This window comes from Geotrypetes seraphini, chromosome 2 (genome assembly GCF_902459505.1).
Source record: "Geotrypetes seraphini chromosome 2, aGeoSer1.1, whole genome shotgun sequence".
NCBI lineage: Eukaryota > Metazoa > Chordata > Amphibia > Gymnophiona > Dermophiidae > Geotrypetes > Geotrypetes seraphini.
Genome location: NC_047085.1, coordinates 192883187 through 192902903, shown reverse-complemented (window position 1 = coordinate 192902903; position 19717 = coordinate 192883187). Strand labels below are relative to the sequence as shown.

The 19717-nt window shown below is 46.1% G+C and overlaps 1 protein-coding gene across 1 annotated transcript in view; it reads left to right on the top strand.

Annotated features, from left to right (window-relative positions):
• Positions 1-206: 206 nt before the first annotated feature.
• Positions 207-19717, top strand: part of CAP2 (cyclase associated actin cytoskeleton regulatory protein 2) — a 191862-nt gene continuing 172351 nt past the window's right edge. Inside the window, exon 1 of the mRNA XM_033934598.1 lies at positions 207-564. The gene's annotated coding sequence lies outside the window, so the exon portion shown is untranslated. The remainder of the gene's footprint in view (positions 565-19717) is intronic.

Below are 19717 nucleotides of genomic sequence, written 5' to 3'. Positions count from 1 at the left end.
GGGTTGGGGCAGGGGAGGGCTTCAATGGCTGGGATGGTTGGACTGGAGTGAGCTTTGACGGATACTTCAGTAGCTGGAACCTAAGCACAGTACCGGGCAGAGCTTTGGATTCTTGCCCAGAAATAGCTAAGAAGAACAAGAAAAAAAAAAAATTAGATTGAATCAGGTTGGGCAGATTAGATGGACCATTCGGGTCTTTATCTGCCGTCATCTACTATGTGACTATGTCACTAGACCGCGGGGACAGGAAATATGTTAGAGATGGCGAGAGGAGGAAAAAAAAAAACAACTTTACAAGAAAAACAACAACAACATAAAACCAGCGTCAGGGCAAATCTGGGGATTCCTCCCTCGGAAGTTCTGACCGCGCGCCACTGGCTCTGAGTCTCGTCGCGCGCGCACATCTCCTCCCTGCCGGTGGCTCAGCGGCTCGCGCTCCCCGCCTTTTCTCCCCACCCCTTCGGCTCGCCGCCTCGCCTCCTCCTTCCCTCCGGCGTCTTCTGCGGTTGCCGGAAACCGAGGCCCCCGCATCTCTCGGCTGCAGCTCGCGCAGGGACGTAGCAGGTAAGAACAGGCGGTCGGGCGAGCTCGGAAGGTGGCGGGGGAAGACTTGACGCGGGATTCGTTGGTCCCCCAACGAGCCCTGGCATGGCTGAGGGCGGACGGCGATTGCACCGAGGCCCCTGCCACGGGGGTTAGTCCTCGGGAGGGGGGAGGGGGAGAGAAGGAGGTTAGATTCGGATTGAAGGTAATAAGTGGTAATCTTTTTTAACAGTGATTAGCTGAGAGAAGGACAGCTGTGTCCTTATTTTTATGCCCCCCCCCCCCCACCTCCTCCTCCTCCCCGTTATTTGTAGGTTTTTACTACTGAATTCTTCAGGCAGGCATGTCACTTGTCAAGTCTGTTATCTTTATGCCACTGTTCTAGGTTATTTACGGTTATCGGGTTTGGTAAAAAAAAAAAAAACAAAAAAAACCCCCCAAACCCGGGGAAAACATGGCACGGAGGTAAGCGCATCCTTGCTTTTGCTCTTAAATTCGGAGCCATCTCCTCCTTCTGTATGCACTTGTTTAAAACCAGCAGCAGTGTGACCTCGACCGCTGAACACACCCACCTGCGTCTACTTTTGATCCTGATGCTGGTGTGGGTTTGCTATAGTTTTGCAATTGGAAAGTGTTCAGCTCCTTTTATGTTCACACCTCCCTCCCTGAATCTCCTCTCCAGTGTGGCTGCGCTGGGTTTCTGCTTTTGTATTTGTCAGTAGGATACCTGTATGGAACTCTGATTACAGCAGCACTACAATTTTACTTATATTAAGATTCATAATGATGGGCGGACTAAATGGAAAGCTTTCAGAACAGATTAAAGTGCCTTTCTTCCTTAGAAATGTTAAAAAAAAAAAAAAAAAAAGACATTTTTATGTTTGAACAGTCAGCTAATTTTTCCTTTAATCTTTGTCAGTATTGCTGCAGTAATACCACATACACTATTCAGTTTGGACTCATAAAAGTGTGTTTAATTCACTGTGGTCTTTCCAGCTCTCCAGACTAGCAAGGGTGCCTGTGCCATCTGGGTAAGCAGGGGTTTGGGATGTGGAGTTTAATGAGTTGAAGATAGAGCAGATTAATGTAAAATGTATAACAGAGACACAGCACCGTACAGATATAGGAGCCAGTGGGACGGAAATTAGCTTGTTTGGGCCCCCTCCAACCCCAAAAGGTGTTTGCTGTTCCTAGGAAGCTAGTCAGCTTCTTCCTGTGTTATTTTTATGTTGTTCATAGTTCCCTCTAGATATTAAATATTCTTGCAGGTACAGGTACTTCATAACTGACATGTGCCTCATAAAACACAGATTTTTCCTTCTGCTCTTTCCCTCCAGTTTTCCTCCTCTCTACCATTCTTTCTTTCCCTTTTTCTGTCCACCATATCTCTTCATCCTTTCTCCTTCTTTCTTTCTTTTCCTCCCTTTTTCCTGTCATTCTGTCTGTTCCATGCCCTATGTGTGCAATCAGTGGTACAGGATCCCTGCCATTTTCTGCTCTTGGTTTGAATGGTGGTACAGATCCATTCAGTCTTCCAACTGCTATTTTGGATTTTGAAATGCTGTGCTGCCCTTCCTTCAGCTCTGGTTTTGCGCCTTTTGTTCCTATTAGTGCTTTTTGTTATGCAGGTATTTTCAGCTGCTATACATGTAGTTACAAGTTGAAAATATGTCTGACTGCTCTACCTCTATCCAAGTAGGTTGCACCAAATTGTTATCCATGCAGCAGCGAAATTCAATATAGTGTGTTCTTGTTATTTGCTGGGGTTAGATTTCTGTGAACCCCATGAATACTGAAAACACGAATATGGACCATTGATTCTATGGGAAAAAGGAGGTTAGGTTCCTGTGGGATCTGGCTTATTGTATATTTTTGCTGCCTAACACCATAAAATCGTCATTTCATGTATCCTTCTTGTAACGAACAGTTTCTTTATTATATTCTGAATTTTAAAAATATATTTTATACACAGTTTTTACAAAAAAAAATCTTTTGTGCTATACTCGTGCACAGCGCTATGAATATCTTCATCCTCATGGGAATACACGCTGCATGACCGTGAATAAATGAAAATGTTCATGAATAGTGAAATTGTGTTACTCAGTTTTTCATGAATAAGCGTTATTCATGAATACCGAACACGTCGATAATAACACACTGTATACTGATACTTTATATGTTAGTTTGCTGAATAGAGGGCCTCTGCAAAATAGATCAGCGGCAATGGGGCTGGTGCCACTGCTCATGAATCGGTGAGTCCGTTTTTTTCTGGAAACACATCAATTTGAATCAATTCACCTGAAGTGAATCTGTGAATCGATTCAAATCAGGAATTGGGCACCTCTAATGTATACCCTCATCTGACATCCTAGAGAGAAGATCACTAATTTTCCTTAAAGCAATTTTCTAAATACCATTGAAATAGCAATGTTTTCATAGAAAAATCTGAAAGGAGAGAAGAGTGGGAAGAAAGAAGGAAAAGGAAGGGGAGAGCAGAAATGCCAGATCACAGGAGGGGGAGGGAAAGGAAGGAGAGAGATGATTCAGAGCAGGGATGAAAAGGAACGCAGGGAGAGAGATATGTCAGACAGCCAGGAGAGGAGAGAGATAGCAGACTAAAGGAAGGGGTGAAGGGAAGGAGGGAGATGTCAGTGGAAGGGGGAGGGAAGGAAGGAGAGAGATGGCAAGAAAGGAGGAGAGGCAGATGGCAGACCACAGTAGGGGAAGGAGGAGGGATGGGAAGGAGGGGAGAGATACCAGACCATTGGAAAAGGGGAAGGGAAGGAGAGAGAGGAGGGAGATGGTGCACATGGATGGAAAGGAGGGGAAGACATAGAAAAGTAGACAAATTGAGAAGGGAGCAGAAAAATGGAAGAAAGTTGAATGTTAAAAGTTAATGCCAAAGAAGGATGTAGTTTCCTTAGAGAACCAGGGACCACAATTAAGTAGGAAGTCAGAAAAATAGCTCAATATATACAAACAGACTGACTCCAATATAAAGTTCTGTCTACAGAGAGTGATCAATACATATATACTCCACTCAGAGATATGAAACTCAAAAAAGGAAGGCTAAAATGCCACCTTTGCAGAAAGAGTTCACCTTCCAGTCATTGCGATATTTATGTTAGATCACTCTCTGAGACTAGATGGAAACTTTGTATCTGATAGTTCAATAAATAGTTTCAAAAAATATTTCAACTAACAAATGTTTTAACAGGCATTTTTTTGAAAAATTTCTTCAATTAATTTAAATGTCCATAGTGTGCAGGGATACGTTGTCAAAGCTAGATGAAAATAATAAGAGTACTTAGCTTGTTCAATCAATTCGAGGGGTCCCAACGTGGCCCCATTTCGGAATCTGCTTCAGGAGACCCGACAGGTCAGTTGTCAGTTGAAATATTTTTTGAAACTATTTATTGAACTATCAGATACAAAGTTTCCATCTAGTCTCAGAGAGTGATCTAACATAAATATCGCAATGACTGGAAGGTGAACTCTTTCTGCAAAGGTGGCATTTTAGCCTTCCTTTTTTGAGTTTCATATCTCTGAGCGGAGTATATTTGTATTGACCACTCTCTGTAGACAGAACTTTATACTGGAGTCAGTCTGTTTGTATATAAAGATGGATGTAGGGCAGAAAGTGAAAGAGAGAAAAACAGCAGATGAATAAGAAGGTCCTAGAAACAAGAGTTAAGAGCACAGACAGAAGGAAGTATAGCCAGAGACTGGGAAAAGATAATTAGAAAAATAAAATCACCAGACAACAAAGGTAGGACAAATGATTTTATTTTCAATTCAGTGAATGAAATATGTCAGTTTTAAGAATTTACATCTAGTGTCTATATTTTGCACCGTTCAAGAAGAAATGCATTTCCCTCTGTTTCTCTGGTGGTGTACTGCATCATGGATTTCATTTGTGTATTTGTGTATATTAGTACTTTTAGTTTGTGTTACTGTATTTGCAGAGGGTTCGTCTGTAATCAGTATTGTGTGATCGAGGCCAGGTGTTCTGGTAGGAACAGGGTCGAATTAATGGGTAGGCCCAGTAGGCACATGCCTAGGGCCCGAAATGGTCAGGGGGGCCTGATGAAGGAGGGTAAAAAGAAGACTCATCTTGAAATTTTTTATTCAAATGGAAACCTCGGCATCAACAGTGACGGGCCCCCACCCGGCATCGACGGCAACATGGCCTGCTCTGCTCCAGGAAGGTCCCGTAATGACTGCATCTGCTGATCCATCCCCTTCTGATGTCACTTACTTCTTCCGGGACCTTTCCTGGAGCAGAGTCGACCGTGTTGCCATCGATGCCGCCAACTGTTCCAACGATTTCTGCTTTCAGACTGCCTTTTGTCAAGGAGCTCAGAGAGCAGAGCCAGCAGCGCGGGACCTTGCATTTGTTAGGAGGGGGAGAGAAAGGAGCATGGAAGGGTGAAGGAGGGAGAGAAAGGGGGCAGGGTGGTATGGAAGAGTGGTGGAAAGGATGGTATGGAAGGGTGGTGGAGGGAGAGAAAGGGAGCAGATGCTGATGGAATTGGTGTGCAGGGAAAGGGGAGAGAGACATAAGGGGGAAGGATACTGGATGGAATTGGGTTGGAGGGAAAGAAAGGGGGCAGATGATGATGAAAGTAGGGGGAAGGGAGAGGAGAGAGTGAAATGTCAGACCATGGGGGTTGTGGGAAAAGGAAGGAAAGGAGAGGAGAGAGATGTCAGACCATTGGAGGAGGGAAGGGAAGAAGATGGATGCCAGACCAATGGGGGTGAAGGGGGAGGCATACAGTTTCTGGAAGTGGCATAAAAGGAGAGAAGATGCCATATAGAAGGGGCAGACAGTGGATGAAAGGAAGAGAGTGTCAAGAAGATGAGGAAAGCAGAAACCAGAGAAGACAAAGGTAGAAAATTTATTTATTTATTTATTTATTTTTTTTTGCTTTAGGGTACATGTGTCACTGTTTCTGTGGCGTTGCATTGTATGCAGAGTCCAGCTTCTTGGTGATTCAGTTTAACCTTTGTCTACGTATTTCTATTTTATCTCCCCTTTTACAAAACTGTAGAGCATTTTTTAGCATTGGCCGTGGTGGTAACAATTCTGTTGCTCAGAATTCTATGAGCATCTGAGCTGTTACCACCGTGGCTAAAAAACGCACTACACTTTTGTAAAAGGGGGATGAATTAGTTTGTGATTACATATTCTATACTATGTAACATATTCTGTGTTCTTTGTGTTTGAAAGACATGGTTTTCTGTTAGGATTGACTGTGCAGGATTGATCTGTACTAGTCTGGCTTGTTTAATTTTACAATGGGTGCATTGATGTTGTACTGCTCACTGCAGTATGCAAGATGCTGCCTTTTCCTAGGTACATTCTTGTGTGATGTGTGGATTGTTACTAAAAATCATGTTTTTCATACAGATGGTGGGAGGGGGGGGGGGTCAAATAATTATGGTCCCCGGGTGTCACATATGCTAGGTATGCAACTGTGCTGGGGTTTTGCTTTTTCCCTTGGGAAAAAAAAAATGACACACTTGTGCATCGGCGTCTCCCCTATTTCGCTCTGTGCTACTAATTAAAAATAATAAATAGTAATACCATTGATCGGCAGCAGCAAGAAGGGGGCGGTGGCTGCCATGCGGGGCAGGAGAAGGAGGAGGAGGTGGTGACTGGAAGTGGCACAGGGCGCAGTTCCGCGGGCTGCTCTGGGGAGGATTAGATTATAAAGTGAATCCCGCGGTGGTGTCTTTGGCTGGTTACAGCCTGGAGATCGAGGCGAGCTGCAGGTAAGCGAGGCTGTGCCCGGGGAGCGTGTCACAGGATCCGGGGAGGGCAGGAGCTGTAGGCAGGTCGGTGCTCTTCCTGTCTAGGGACCCTGGCTGCAGACGGGGTGGTGGGTGGGGACGTCAATGCTTAATATAGTAACTGATGACAGCAGATAAAGACGTGAACTGTCCATTCTGTCTGCCCATAAGTTATACCCATTAAAAAATACATGATTAGATTAACTTGTCTCTTCCTTGGGGGCGGGGCAGGGCTAGGGGGCCCGGTATACTTGTGTGCCTAGGGGCCCTCGAAGAATTAATCCTGCCCTGGGTAGGAATGAATGTTGAGAAGCGTTATTGGCATCATGCCCTAAGTAGGAAGATATTTGTCAGCATTCCTTCAGCCCTTTTGGACCCAAACAGCCCTCACTTAAAAATTAGTGAAGACTACTGCTTTAGAGGGATATTCTCCTAAAACTCTTATCATCTTGTATCCAGTTATTCAGCTCCAGCGGTTCTTGTCATAACACAGACTGTTTTCTGCATTTCCCTTCAGTAAAAAGTCTGAGATTTCAGACCTTACATGAGCACTCATTTTTATATCAGTCTGGAAAAAAAGTCCATAGTCTGTTATTAAGACATGGGGGAAGCCTCTGTGTGCCCTGGATAGGTAGCATGGAATGTTGCTACTCCGTGGGTTTTGGCCAGGTACTAGGGACCTGGATTGACCACCATGAGAACGGGCTACTGGGCTTGATGGACCAGTGGTCTGACCCAGTAAAGCTATCCTTATGTTCTTATGAAGACTAGCAATTCCTCACCACAAGAAATACAATCTAGTCTATTCTTATGTTCAATTTCATAAAAAGATGAAATCTTTTAGATAATATTTTCTTTTGCAAGTTTGAGCTATATATTGTGTATCATCCTGATCATTGCTTTTGATTGTTCTTATTGTGTACTCTGCTCTGAAACCTGATTTGGTGCTGTAAGGACCTGTTCTTATAAGGAGACTTAAACAGTAAGAGATAACTTAAGTCACTATTATCTATTTCTAACTTCATCACAAGACCATACTCTGAAATAGTAGAAGCGGTATAACAAGATTATCCAAGGTAGCCACCTATGCTGTCTTCAGATAAAGTATTTGGCAGCTGGCCACTTGGGAAGCATATTCCTACCTAAGTTGAGTCAAGTGATAAACAAACAAATGATAAACATAATTCACAAGATGCTCAACCATGTTGTGAATTTCAGCAAGTTTATGATGCGAGTATGGCGAAACAGTTAGTTGTAGGTTGATCAAACACCTAGTTCACTGAGGAATTTCATTTTTCATCGAATGAATCTCATTTCTGTTTAGAAGCAATCAGAAATTGCACCATAGCTGTGTAACTCTCAGCATGTTTTGTGCTACCTTGAAATAAAAATGGAATACTAAAAGTAAAATATACTAGACCTATATATTACTCGTGAACTGAGGGTTTGTTTGTTTTTTTTTTCAAATGTACATGTAACATTTAAATTTATGGACAGGTAAACTTTACTGAAAAAATAAATGGATCTTGCCAAATCATATGCGAAAATCCAGCACTGTCTAATTTTCATTTGTTTCCTTACACATTCCCAAATGTGTCAGAAGTGCAATATACTGAGTCTAAACAAGAGGCCTTGTATCTAAATCTTACCACTGGTAGAGAAACAGCCTAATACGTTATTTTCTATGGAAACACTAAGGCTGAGGTCCAGCCACCCCATCCCACAATAGATGCTGAAAGGAACCACATATAAAAGACAACCAGGATTCTAGAAGAGAACCTCAGAATTATCCAGAATCATAAGACGATGATCAAACCCTGTAAAACAAATAGAAAAGATTTTCTAGACACCAGCTTCCTCACTCATCATGGACCTAATTTTATTATAAACGTTATACTTTGGTGGCAGTTTGCTTGCCTTCTCAAGCACTCATGCTATTCTGATTTCTTCATATATCAGAATAGATCACCACAAACATAACTCATCCTTCTAGCCATCTCCCATGTCCCCATCCTTTTGGTACACATTCATATAAACTGAAACGAAACAAATACTGCTCTTGTTAGCACTGTTTTTGTAACTGATCTGTGTACGTATAGTCAGCAGCACTGAATACAAGTGTAGTTTGATGACTGTTGCAACTGATATATGTTATGTTATGTTTCACTAAACTGCACAGTAAGACTAATTCTACTATCAGGCTTTATGGTTTTCCCAGCTCAACTCATGAGTTCCACATTCATATTAATAGTCTTTTTTTATATAATTTTCTTTATCCCAGGACAAGCAGGCAGCATATTCTCACATATGGGTGATGCCAACCACGGAGCCCCGATGCGGACAGCTTCACAAGCAGACTTGCTTGAAGAACTTTTTGAAAGTTCACGAGTGCCTTCCCGCCCAACGTAGGACACACATCTCCTTAGTGTCTCCTCAGTTCTAAGTTTTCCAAGGAGCTGAGAAGCCCTTGTTTCAAGGCTCTGCGTAAGAGTTAGTTCTTAAATCGTGCCTCCTCTTCACCACGGTTCATGTAATTCTTTTATTTTACAGTCGTTTGTGTAGCATCTAAAAAAAAAATATTTTTTTTTCTTCATGTCACGGTGGGGCCTACTCTGCGGCTTCAGCCTGCGGGCTTCGATTTGGCTGCAGCCGTTTTTCATCCCATGTCCCGGCCGGTCACATGGGAAGTATAGCTGGTGTCAACAAGCGATCTTTCTCACTGACCCACATAAGTGATGTTTAGGACCTAATCATCATCCGGAGTCATGCGCCCGCTGTGCTACACTTCAAAATCGAGCCCTCAACCGACCTCGTGTTCAACTTCAAAAGATTTTCGGGGGTATGGATCTTTCTTCAGCTAAAGCCTCGACTTCGATTGTGACCTCGACCTTGACTCCGTTGAAGTCTTCTGTGGGGCCCAAAGCTTTGACCTTGCTAAAGCCTTCCTTGATGGGGAAGTCCTCATCCTCGGGGAAATCCTCAAAATCGTCTCCGGAGGGGCCGTTATCCTCAATGTCTCCATCAGGTAAGCTACACAAGCCAGTCCTTCAGGAGTCACAGCCTATTCCACCAGCGACCTTAGTGGGACCGGTTGCTTCGAGACTTCCCAAGAACTACAAAAATTGAGGAAAGAGCTACCTTGCTCATCTCATTTGTGTTCCTGCAAGATCTTAATGCTGTACTAAAGCTTTTTTTTCGTAAAGCTCAAGCTCCTTTTATGGGATAGTGCATTTGGATTTACCCCTATGTCAATAAAGAGAAGCAAAAAAGGAGAAAATTATTTCTTGTAATGAGGCAAGAAGTGAAAGATCTAGGAGCCACTTTCCAACGGGACGGGACTAAAGCGCACCAGACAATCGCGCACGGACAAAGGTGCCCAGACAAATGCGCGCAGGGTGTCAGCGCGCTGGATTAAAAGTTAAATTTAAAGCACTCCGGTGGGGGGGGGAACCCTCCCATAAGAACATAAGAATTGCCACTGTTGGATCAGACCATTGGTCCATCATGCCCAGCAGTTCGCTCACGCAGCGGCCCTTGGTCAAAGACCAGCGCCCTAACTGAGACTAGCCCTACCTGCGTACGTTCTGGTTCAGGAACTTGTCTAACTTTGTCTTGAATCCCTGGAAGGTGTTTTTCCCCATGACAGACTCCTGAAGAGCGGTCCAGTTTTCTACTACTCTCTGAGTGAAGAAGAACTTCCTTATCCCAGGACAAGCAGGCAGCATATTCTTTACGCATGGGTGACGTCACCGACGGAGCCCACGGTACGGACCTTTTTACTAGAAAGTTCTAGTTGGCCGCACCGCGCGTGCGCGAGTGCCTTCCCGCCCGACGGAGGAGAGCATGGTCCCCAGTTTCTTCGTTTCCGCGGAGCGAAGAAGACGTGCGTTTTTCAACTCCGATTGAAATCCTCTTTTTGCCTTCCCGCTCGCGTTCTTTTTTCGTTTATTTACCTTCGGGTTCTTTTTTATTTCATTTCCAAAAAAAAAAAAAAAAAAAAAAATATTTTCTTTTTGTTTCGTTTTTTGTCTTTGCCCCGGCGGGGCCTGTTGTCACGATCCAGGCCTCGGGGTTTGATTTTGCGGAGGCCGTGTTTCCATTCATGCCCCCGCAGCCCGGTTTTAAGAAGTGCCAGCGGTGTGCACGCCCGATCTCCCTCACTGACCCACACAATTGGTGTTTACAGTGTTTGGGACCGGAGCATCGGGCGGACTCGTGCACCCGCTGTGCCACTCTTAAAAAACGCACTTTGAAGAATCGCCAAATCCAGCAAAGTCTGCTGTTCGGCACCGGCCCGACTATGGACTCGACTTCTTCAACTGCGGCACCATCGAAGTCGGCACCGACCACCTCGACACCGCCTGACATTACATCGGCGCCACCGGCGCCAGGTAAGCCAGCTAAGAAGCCTTCCACCCTTGAGCGCCCTCCCACCTCGGTGGCGACACCGGCTCTTTCGGCTCCACGCCGAACTAAAAAGCGCTCCGCTCCGATATCGGTGAGTGCCTCATCATCGGCCTCCTCATCGCCGGAGCGTAGAGCGGCACCCATGGAACCAAAGCAGAAAAAAGTGGTTCCGGTGCCACCCCTGGATGACCGCATTGCGGCCATCCTCCAGGATAAGTTGCAGGAACAACTCCAAACGCAACTTAAACAGCTCTTGCCCTCTATCCTGGCACCGCTGCTTTCGGTACCAGACCGGCCCGAGCCCCACACCGTCCAACCGGTATCCACGCCATCGGTACCTATGGACCCCTCCATGCCCATTCTCTCGGCACCGCATATCCATGCCCATGCCGAGGCCGCCGCTCTGACGACATCCGATCCTCCTCGGGACCGAGCGGAACACCGGTCTTCCCGCGAACCTGACCGGCACCGTTCTTCCCGGGACCGAGACAGACACAGGTCTTCATCCCCTGGTACCGTCTCGGTACGCTCAGGCAAGTCTCGGTCTAAAGCTCATCATACCGAGCCTTCCACTCCAGTCTCTCGGCACGCACACACCGATGTCAGAGACCCGGACCTCTGGGAGGAATCTCCCCTCGGTACCGAGGAGGATGCATCGTCGTCGGACGAAGAGCCCTCGGCCCCCGATACCACATCTAAACCTGAGCAATCTTCTTTTTCAAAATTCCTCAGGGAGTTATCGGGGGCCTTATCTTTGCCTCTGGAATCTGATTCCAAGAAATCACAAGCTTTCCTGGAGGCATTAGATTTCGATCAACCCCCTAAGGAGTTCCTGAAGTTACCCGTGCATGACATCCTACGGGAAACTTTTTATAAAAATTGGGAAAATCCATTAACTGTCCCTGGGGCACCCCGTAAACTGGATAGCCTTTACAGGGTTATTCCAATCCCGGGATTTGATAAACCCCAGCTGCCCCATGAATCTCTCCTGGTTGAGTCCACTTTAAAAAAGACTCAAGGCTCCAGTGTATATGCCTCTACCCCTCCTGGCAGGGAGGGCAAAACTATGGACAAGTTTGGCAAGCGGCTCGAACAGAATGCCATGCTTGCCAACAGGGCAAACAATTACTCTTTCCACTTTTCATTCTACCTGAAACATCTGGTAATGCAACTCTCCGCCATGCAAAAGTACATGCCGGAGCACAAGGTCCCACTATTCCAGCAGCACATCTCCAGCCTGCTTCAACTTAGAAAATTTATGGTACGCTCCATCTATGACTCCTTTGAGCTCACCTCTCGTGCATCTGCCATCGCTGTGGCCATGCGCCGCCTGGCCTGGCTCAGGGTCTCTGATCTGGATGTCAACCATCAGGACCGACTAGCCAACGCCCCATGTATGGGAGACGAATTGTTCGGAGAGTCTCTGGATACCACCACACAAAAACTCTCCGCCCATGAGACCAGATGGGATACTCTCATTAAACCAAAGAAGAAGGCCCCTCCTGCTCGGCCTTACAAACCACAGTCTTCTTACCAGCGCAGGTTCTCCGCTAGACCGCTTAACCCGCCTTCACAGCAACCTAGGCGGGCTCGCCAACAACACCACAACCAGGCTCGTGCACAGTCTAATCAACCTGCCAAGCCTCTTCCTCCTGCCAAACCTTCTCAGCCCTTTTGACTCCTCTCTCCAGGGCTTAGCCAGTCTTCCACCCTCATTGCCTCTCCCTCAACCAATCGGGGGCAGGCTCCACATTTTTCTCAGCCGTTGGGAGGTCATCACATCGGACCAGTGGGTCCTCAACATCATCCGCCACGGCTACTCTCTCAACTTCCAGACTCTTCCACCAGACAATCCTCCCGTAGAGTCTGCTTCTCTTTCAACTCAAACCCCCCTCCTCCTGAGGGAGGTCCAATCCCTCCTTCTCCTCAATGCCATCGAAGAAGTACCTCTGGAACAAAGGGGCCGGGGATTCTACTCCCGTTACTTTCTGGTTCCAAAAAAGACAGGAGACCTACGTCCCATTCTCGATCTCAGGGACCTCAACAAATGTCTTGTCAAGGAGAAGTTCAGAATGCTCTCCCTTGCCACGCTTTACCCTCATCTCTCTCAGAATGACTGGCTATGTTCCCTGGACCTCAAAGAGGCCTACACTCACATACCAATCAATCCAGCTTCACGTCGCTACCTAAGATTCCAGGTGCACCATCGCCATTATCAGTACAAAGTGCTACCTTTTGGCCTCGCTTCATCACCCAGGGTGTTCACCAAATGCCTCATTGTGACGGCGGCCTTCCTCAGGTCTCACAACCTCCAGGTGTTTCCCTACTTGGACGATTGGTTGGTGAAAGCACCTACGTCTCCGCTTGTGCTACAAGCCACTCATCAGACCATCTCTCTCCTCCACCTCCTGGGGTTCGAGATCAACTACCCCAAGTCGCATCTGCTTCCCACGCAGCGCCTTCAGTTCATTGGAGCAGTTCTCGACACCACACTAATGAGGGCGTTTCTCCCCTCCGACCGTCAGCGGAACCTGCTCCACCTGTGTTGTCAGGTGCTCCTTCATCACTCCATTTCTGCCAGACAGATGATGGTCCTCCTGGGCCACATGGCCTCGACGGTGCATGTGCTTCCCCTGGCACGACTCCACCTCAGGACACCTCAATGGACTCTGGCCAACCAATGGTCGCAGACCTCGAATCTTCTTTCTCATCCCATCTCTGTGACATCGTCTCTTCAGCAATCTCTACAATGGTGGTTGAACTCCTCAAATCTTTCCAGGGGCCTTCTTTTTCATCTGCCCCCGCATTCCATGACCATCACCACGGATGCCTCCCCTTATGCATGGGGAGCTCACCTGGGAGACCTACGCACCCAAGGTCTTTGGACCCCGCAGGAGCGTCTTCATCACATCAATTTCCTGGAACTACGAGCCATGTTCTATGCTCTCAAGGCCTTCCAGCACCTTCTTTGCCCTCAGGTTCTGCTCCTGTGCACGGACAACCAAGTTGCCATGTACTACATCAACAAACAGGGCGGCACCGGATCTCGCCTCCTTTGTCAGGAGGCTCTTCGCATTTGGACCTGGGCCACGGCCCGCAGTCTCTTCCTCAAGGCTGTCTACATCCAGGGCGAACAGAACTCCCTGGCCGACAATCTCAGCCGCATCCTTCAACCTCACGAGTGGACTTTGGATCCTCCCACGCTCCACTCCATCTTTGCTCGCTGGGGCACTCCGCAGGTGGACCTATTCGCAGCTCCTCACAACCATCAGCTGCCCCAGTTCTGCTCCAGACTCTTCTCTCCTCATCGTCTGGCCCCGGATGCATTCCTTCTCGACTGGACGGATCGGTTCCTCTATGCCTTTCCTCCTCTACCTCTGATGTTGCGGACTTTATCCAAACTCCGCAGGGACGGAGCCACCATGATCCTCATAGCTCCCCGGTGGCCTCGTCAACACTGGTTCTCCCTCCTGCTTCAGCTCAGCTCCAGGGATCCCATTCCTCTGCCTGTGTTTCCTACTCTACTTACACAGCAACATCAGTCTCTACTACATCCCAATCTGTCTTCGCTCCACCTGACAGCTTGGTTTCTCTCGGGCTGACCTCTTCAGGAAATCTGTCTCAGCCTGTCCGTCTCATTTTGGACGCCTCCAGGAAACTGACCACCCTCCAATGTTACCATCAAAAGTGGACCAGGTTCTCCTCTTGGTGCCTCCGTCATCATCACAATCCCACCTCTTTAGCGGTGGAAACTGTTCTGGACTACTTGCTCTCCCTGTCCAACGCAGGCCTCAAGTCTACCTCTATCAGAGTCCATCTCAGTGCCATCACGGCTTTTCATGAACCTGTCTTAGGAAAACCTCTCACGGCTCACCCTCTGGTTTCCCGATTCATGAGGGGCCTCTTCAACATCAAACCACCTCTGAAGCCTCCTCCGGTCGTCTGGGACCTGAATGTGGTTTTATCTGCCCTCATGAAACCTCCCTTTGAGCCGCTTGCCACAACTTCGCTCAAATTTCTGACATGGAAGGTTCTTTTCCTCATTGCCATCACCTCTGCCAGGAGGGTTAGTGAGCTTCATGCACTGGTTGCCGATCCACCGTTCACTATTTTTCACCATGACAAGGTGGTTCTCCGCACCCATCCAAAGTTCCTTCCAAAGGTGGTCTCAGCTTTTCACCTCAACCAGTCCATTGTGTTGCCTGTTTTCTTTCCGAAACCTCATTCACATCCCGGAGAACAAGCATTGCACAGTCTTGACTGCAAGCGTGCCCTGGCTTACTATCTTGATCGTACAAGGGCTCACCGCTTGTCCCCTCAGCTCTTCCTGACCTTCGACCCAAATCGTTTGGGTCGACCGGTCTCTAAACGGACGCTATCCAACTGGCTTGCAGCTTGCATCGCGTTCTGTTACGCTCGGGCCGGTCTGTCACTAGACGGCGCTGTCACGGCCCACAGGGTAAGAGCTATGGCCGCTTCTGTTGCTTTCCTCCGTTCCACACCCATTGAGGAAATCTGCAAGGCGGCCACCTGGTCCTCAGTTCACACATTCACTACTCACTACTGTCTGGATGCTTTCTCCAGACGGGATGGGCACTTCGGCCAATCTGTACTTCAGAATTTATTTTCATAATGGCCAACCATCCCTCCTCCCTCTTTGTTAGCTTGGAGGTCACCCATGCGTAAAGAATATGCTGCCTGCTTGTCCTGGGATAAAGCACAGTTACTTACCGTAACAGGTGTTATCCAGGGACAGCAGGCAGATATTCTTACGTCCCACCCTCCTCCCCGGGTTGGCTTCTTAGCTGGCTTATACTAACTGGGGACCACGCTCTCCTCCGTCGGGCGGGAAGGCACTCGCGCACGCGCGGTGCGGCCAACTAGAACTTTCTAATAAAAAGGTCCGTACCGTGGGCTCCGTCGGTGACGTCACCCATGCGTAAAGAATATCTGCCTGCTGTCCCTGGATAACACCTGTTACGGTAAGTAACTGTGCTTTACGTTCGTACAGAATCTATCCCCTTTCAATTTTAGAGAGTGTCCTCTCGTTCTCCCTACCTTGGAGAGGGTGAACAACCTGTCCTTATCTACTAAGTCTGTTCCCTTCAGTACCTTGAATGTTTCGATCATGTCCCCTCTCAGTCTCCTCTGTTCGAGGGAGAAAAGGCCCAGTTTCTCTAATCTTTCACTATAGGACAACTCCTCCAGCCCCTTAACCATCTAGTTGCTCTTCTCTGGACCCTTTCGAGTAGTACCGTGTCCTTCTTCATGTATGGTGACCAGTGCTGGATGCAGTACTCCGGGTGAGGGTGCACCATGGCCCGGTACAGCAGCATGATAACCTTCTCCGATCTGTTCGTGATCCCCTTCTTTATCATTCTTAGTATTCTGTTCGCACTTTTTGCCGCCGCCACACATTGCGTGGATGGCTTCATCGACTTGTCGATCATAACTCCCAAATCTCTTTCCTGGGAAGTCTTTCCAAGTACCGCCCCGGTCATCCTGTATTTGTGCATGAGATTTTTGTTACCTACATGCATCACTTTACATTTATCCACGTTGAACCTCATCTGCATGTTAATGCCCATTCCTCGAGCCTGATTATGTCACATTGCAGATCTTCGAAATCCCCCTGTGTTTTCACTACTCTGAATAACTTTGTATCGTCTGCAAATTTAATCACCTCACTCGTCGTACCAATATCCAGGTCATTTATAAAGATGCTGCAGAGCACGGGTTCAAGCACCGAGCCCTGCGGTACCCCACTGGTGACACTCTTCTAGTCCGAGTATTGTCTATTTACCCCCACTCTCTTATTTCCTATGATCCAACCAGTTTTTAATCCACGTGAGTATTTCACCCTCAATTCCATGGCTCGCAATTTTCCGAAGTAGTCGTTCATATGGAACCTTGTCAAATGCCTTCTGAAAATCCAGATATATAATGTCGACTGGGACTCCCTTGTCTATCTGTCTGTTCCATGAAGATGGAAGTTACAAGAAACCATCAGCAGCTGTTAAACATGACCCATATTAAGTTAAATTATGGCAGAGAAAAAAGCTAGAGTAGGTTTTTTACCTCTAGCATTTTTCAGTGTACATCAAACTCGGGGGCATTTTTACTAAACTGCAGTAAGCTCCGCTAAAATGGTGTACCACATGACAGGCTCAGGCACCCTTTAGTAACTGCCAAATTGGTAATGTGTCAGTGGGCAGAGACAAACAAACGGATCATTTCCTGAATTATCCAACCCACAAGAAATGTCATCAATCAAGAAAAAAATGGGGGTATAAAGGATAATTTATACAAAATCTAATTCAATAAATTTTCTGTACATTCAATAAATTTTCTACACACTCGAGGAACGCAGAGAGAGGGGTGACATGATCGAGACATTCAAGTATCTCACGGGCCGCATCGAGGTGGAAGAAGATATCTTCTTTTTCAAGGGTCCCGCGGCAACAAGGGGGCATCCGTGGAAAATCAGGGGCGGGAAACTGCACGGTGACACCAGGAAATTCTTTTTCACTGAAAGGGTGGTTGATAGCTGGAATAGTCTTCCACTTCAGGTTATTGAGGCCAGCAGCATGCCTGATTTTAAGGCCAAATGGGATAGACACGTGGGATCTATTCACAGAGAAAGGTAGGGGAGGGTCATTGGGGTGGGCAGACTAGATGGGCCGTGGCCCTTATCTGCCGTCTATTTCTATGTTTCTAGTGTCTGTCTTCTTTTTTGTAAATAATCTGTTGTTACTAATAACCCATTTTTCATCGTATGAATAAAAACTTTTTATGACAACACACTTACCCCAATGTATGAATTAAAAGGCTGAAGTGTCATAAAGGATGCATTGTTCTCAGTTAGAGAATGACACGGTGACAAAATTCATCACCGTTCCCATCCCCGCGGATAACTGCGGTAAACCATCTTCATGTCATTCTTTAAGGAGAGAGGGAAGAATCGGAGTATGAATGGCCACAACCACTGACCCGCAAGCTTTGCTTTGAAGAATGCTGGTGTAGAAGGATCGAGGTTGAAATAGACACTAGAAAATGACATGGGATTATTTCCCGCGGTTATCCGTGGGGACGGGAACGGTGATGAATTTTGTCACCGTGTCATTCTCTATTCTCAGTAAAGAGACCTCTTATAACTTGGATGTTATTTGAAGTCTTCATCCTGAATGCATGTAGTGTAATCATTTACTTCAAGCCTCCTTCCTACCTCAAACATTTTATTAATTTAATTGATTAATTAGAAAACTATCAACTAACTAAGAGTACAAATCTATTTTTTATTTATTGAATTAGATTGTGGGCAGAGAATGGGCATTCCTGTACTGATCAGTTAGTGTGGCTACAATGCCACAGACTAACTAGTTAGTGTAGGATTACAACATGTGCCCTTCCCACTGCCTGCTAGTTGCAGCATTAATAAGAACATAAGAAGTTGCCTCCGCTGAGGCAGACCAGAGGTCCATCCTGCCCAGCGGTCCGCTCCCGCGGCGGCCCATCAGGCCTAATTGCCTGAACAGTGTCCCTGACTAATTTTGGAACTGCCTCTAATCCTCTAATCCTATCCCTATTACCTACCTCTACTCCTATCTGTACCTACACCTATGGTGTTTCATAGAAAAATGGAAAATTGGCTATTGTATCGCTGAGTTAAAAATGGCCAGGGCACACTAAAGTCACTTTTTGCCATAGCTTAGTTAAAGGACCCCTAAATATTTTGTGACTGCCAGGTACTTTAAAATTTGTCCGTCAAGCCCGTTCCCTTGTTTAAAAGCAGACTGAAAACCCACCTTTTTGATATTGCTTTCAGTCCTTAATCCTACTCCTCTGCCCTCCAACCCAGCCCGCTGATTAACCGTTCCCCTTAACTGTGTCCATGACATTCTGTTTGTCTGTCTTGCCTGTTTAGATTGTAAGCTCTTTCAAGCAGGGACTGTTTTCTTACTCTTTGTGACTGTGCAGTGGGCTTTTTTTTAATCCCTAATATAAGCATGTAGGTTTGGGGGATTTTTTTTTTAACCTGTTGTTTTTACATTATAAACACCATTGCAAATGTGTTGTCTTTACAGTGCTCCAGCTAAGGTTCTCCCCATTCTCATCCCATACTATAATTACAGTTAGAAGTGGTATTGGTCTTGTCTCTCCAAATAATTATTGTACAGCTGTTTTCTTAGAAATTATGCTCTGCTAGCACAGATCCTCTTCTGATCTTCAGATATGTTGGATAGAGGACTGTTTGCTTTAAAGAAGGAGTGGGAAGGTCATGAATTTGCTTTACTGTCTTTCTGTGGTACAATCAACACGGTTTGCATTTATTTAGATAGGGGCCGGTGTACTCGGTAAAGCAGCTTTGGCACTTTGATATTTGTGGTAGAATAAAGGATTGGTGAGAGGTGGTCAGATTTTCATTCAGCACAAAAGCAAACCATGTGTTGGAAGCCAATAGAAATAGAACAACTGCTTCTCAGACTTATTTTTATCCAGAGCAATATTTTTAGCTGAAAATGTCCTTGTTTGGTTTCTCTGACAACATATTTCTTGCTTGCTCTTTGCACTGACACTTACAGAGCTCCCTCTGAGACATAGCAAATGAACAAATCCAAATACAGCACATAACATATTTTTATATCAGTTTAAGAATGTAATAAACTTGTTTAGCTGCACTCATCTTAATTCTTCATTTTGAGTACATTCCAGTTTTATTTACAGTGCATGAAAATGCTGGTGATAACGTGTTGAATGAAAATATATTTTCTCCAATTTAATGAAGATAAGTGCAAAACTATGCACATCAGGAAGAATAACCAAATAGCTAAGTTGTACATTAGGAGGCACTAACCCAGGAATTGTTAGGAAAAGAATTAAGATCATAATATAGGTACCTTTGTAGCACTCGGTAGTGAGACATTCTGGTCGTCACATGCCAAAAAAGATAGTGGAATTAGAAAGGTACAGATAA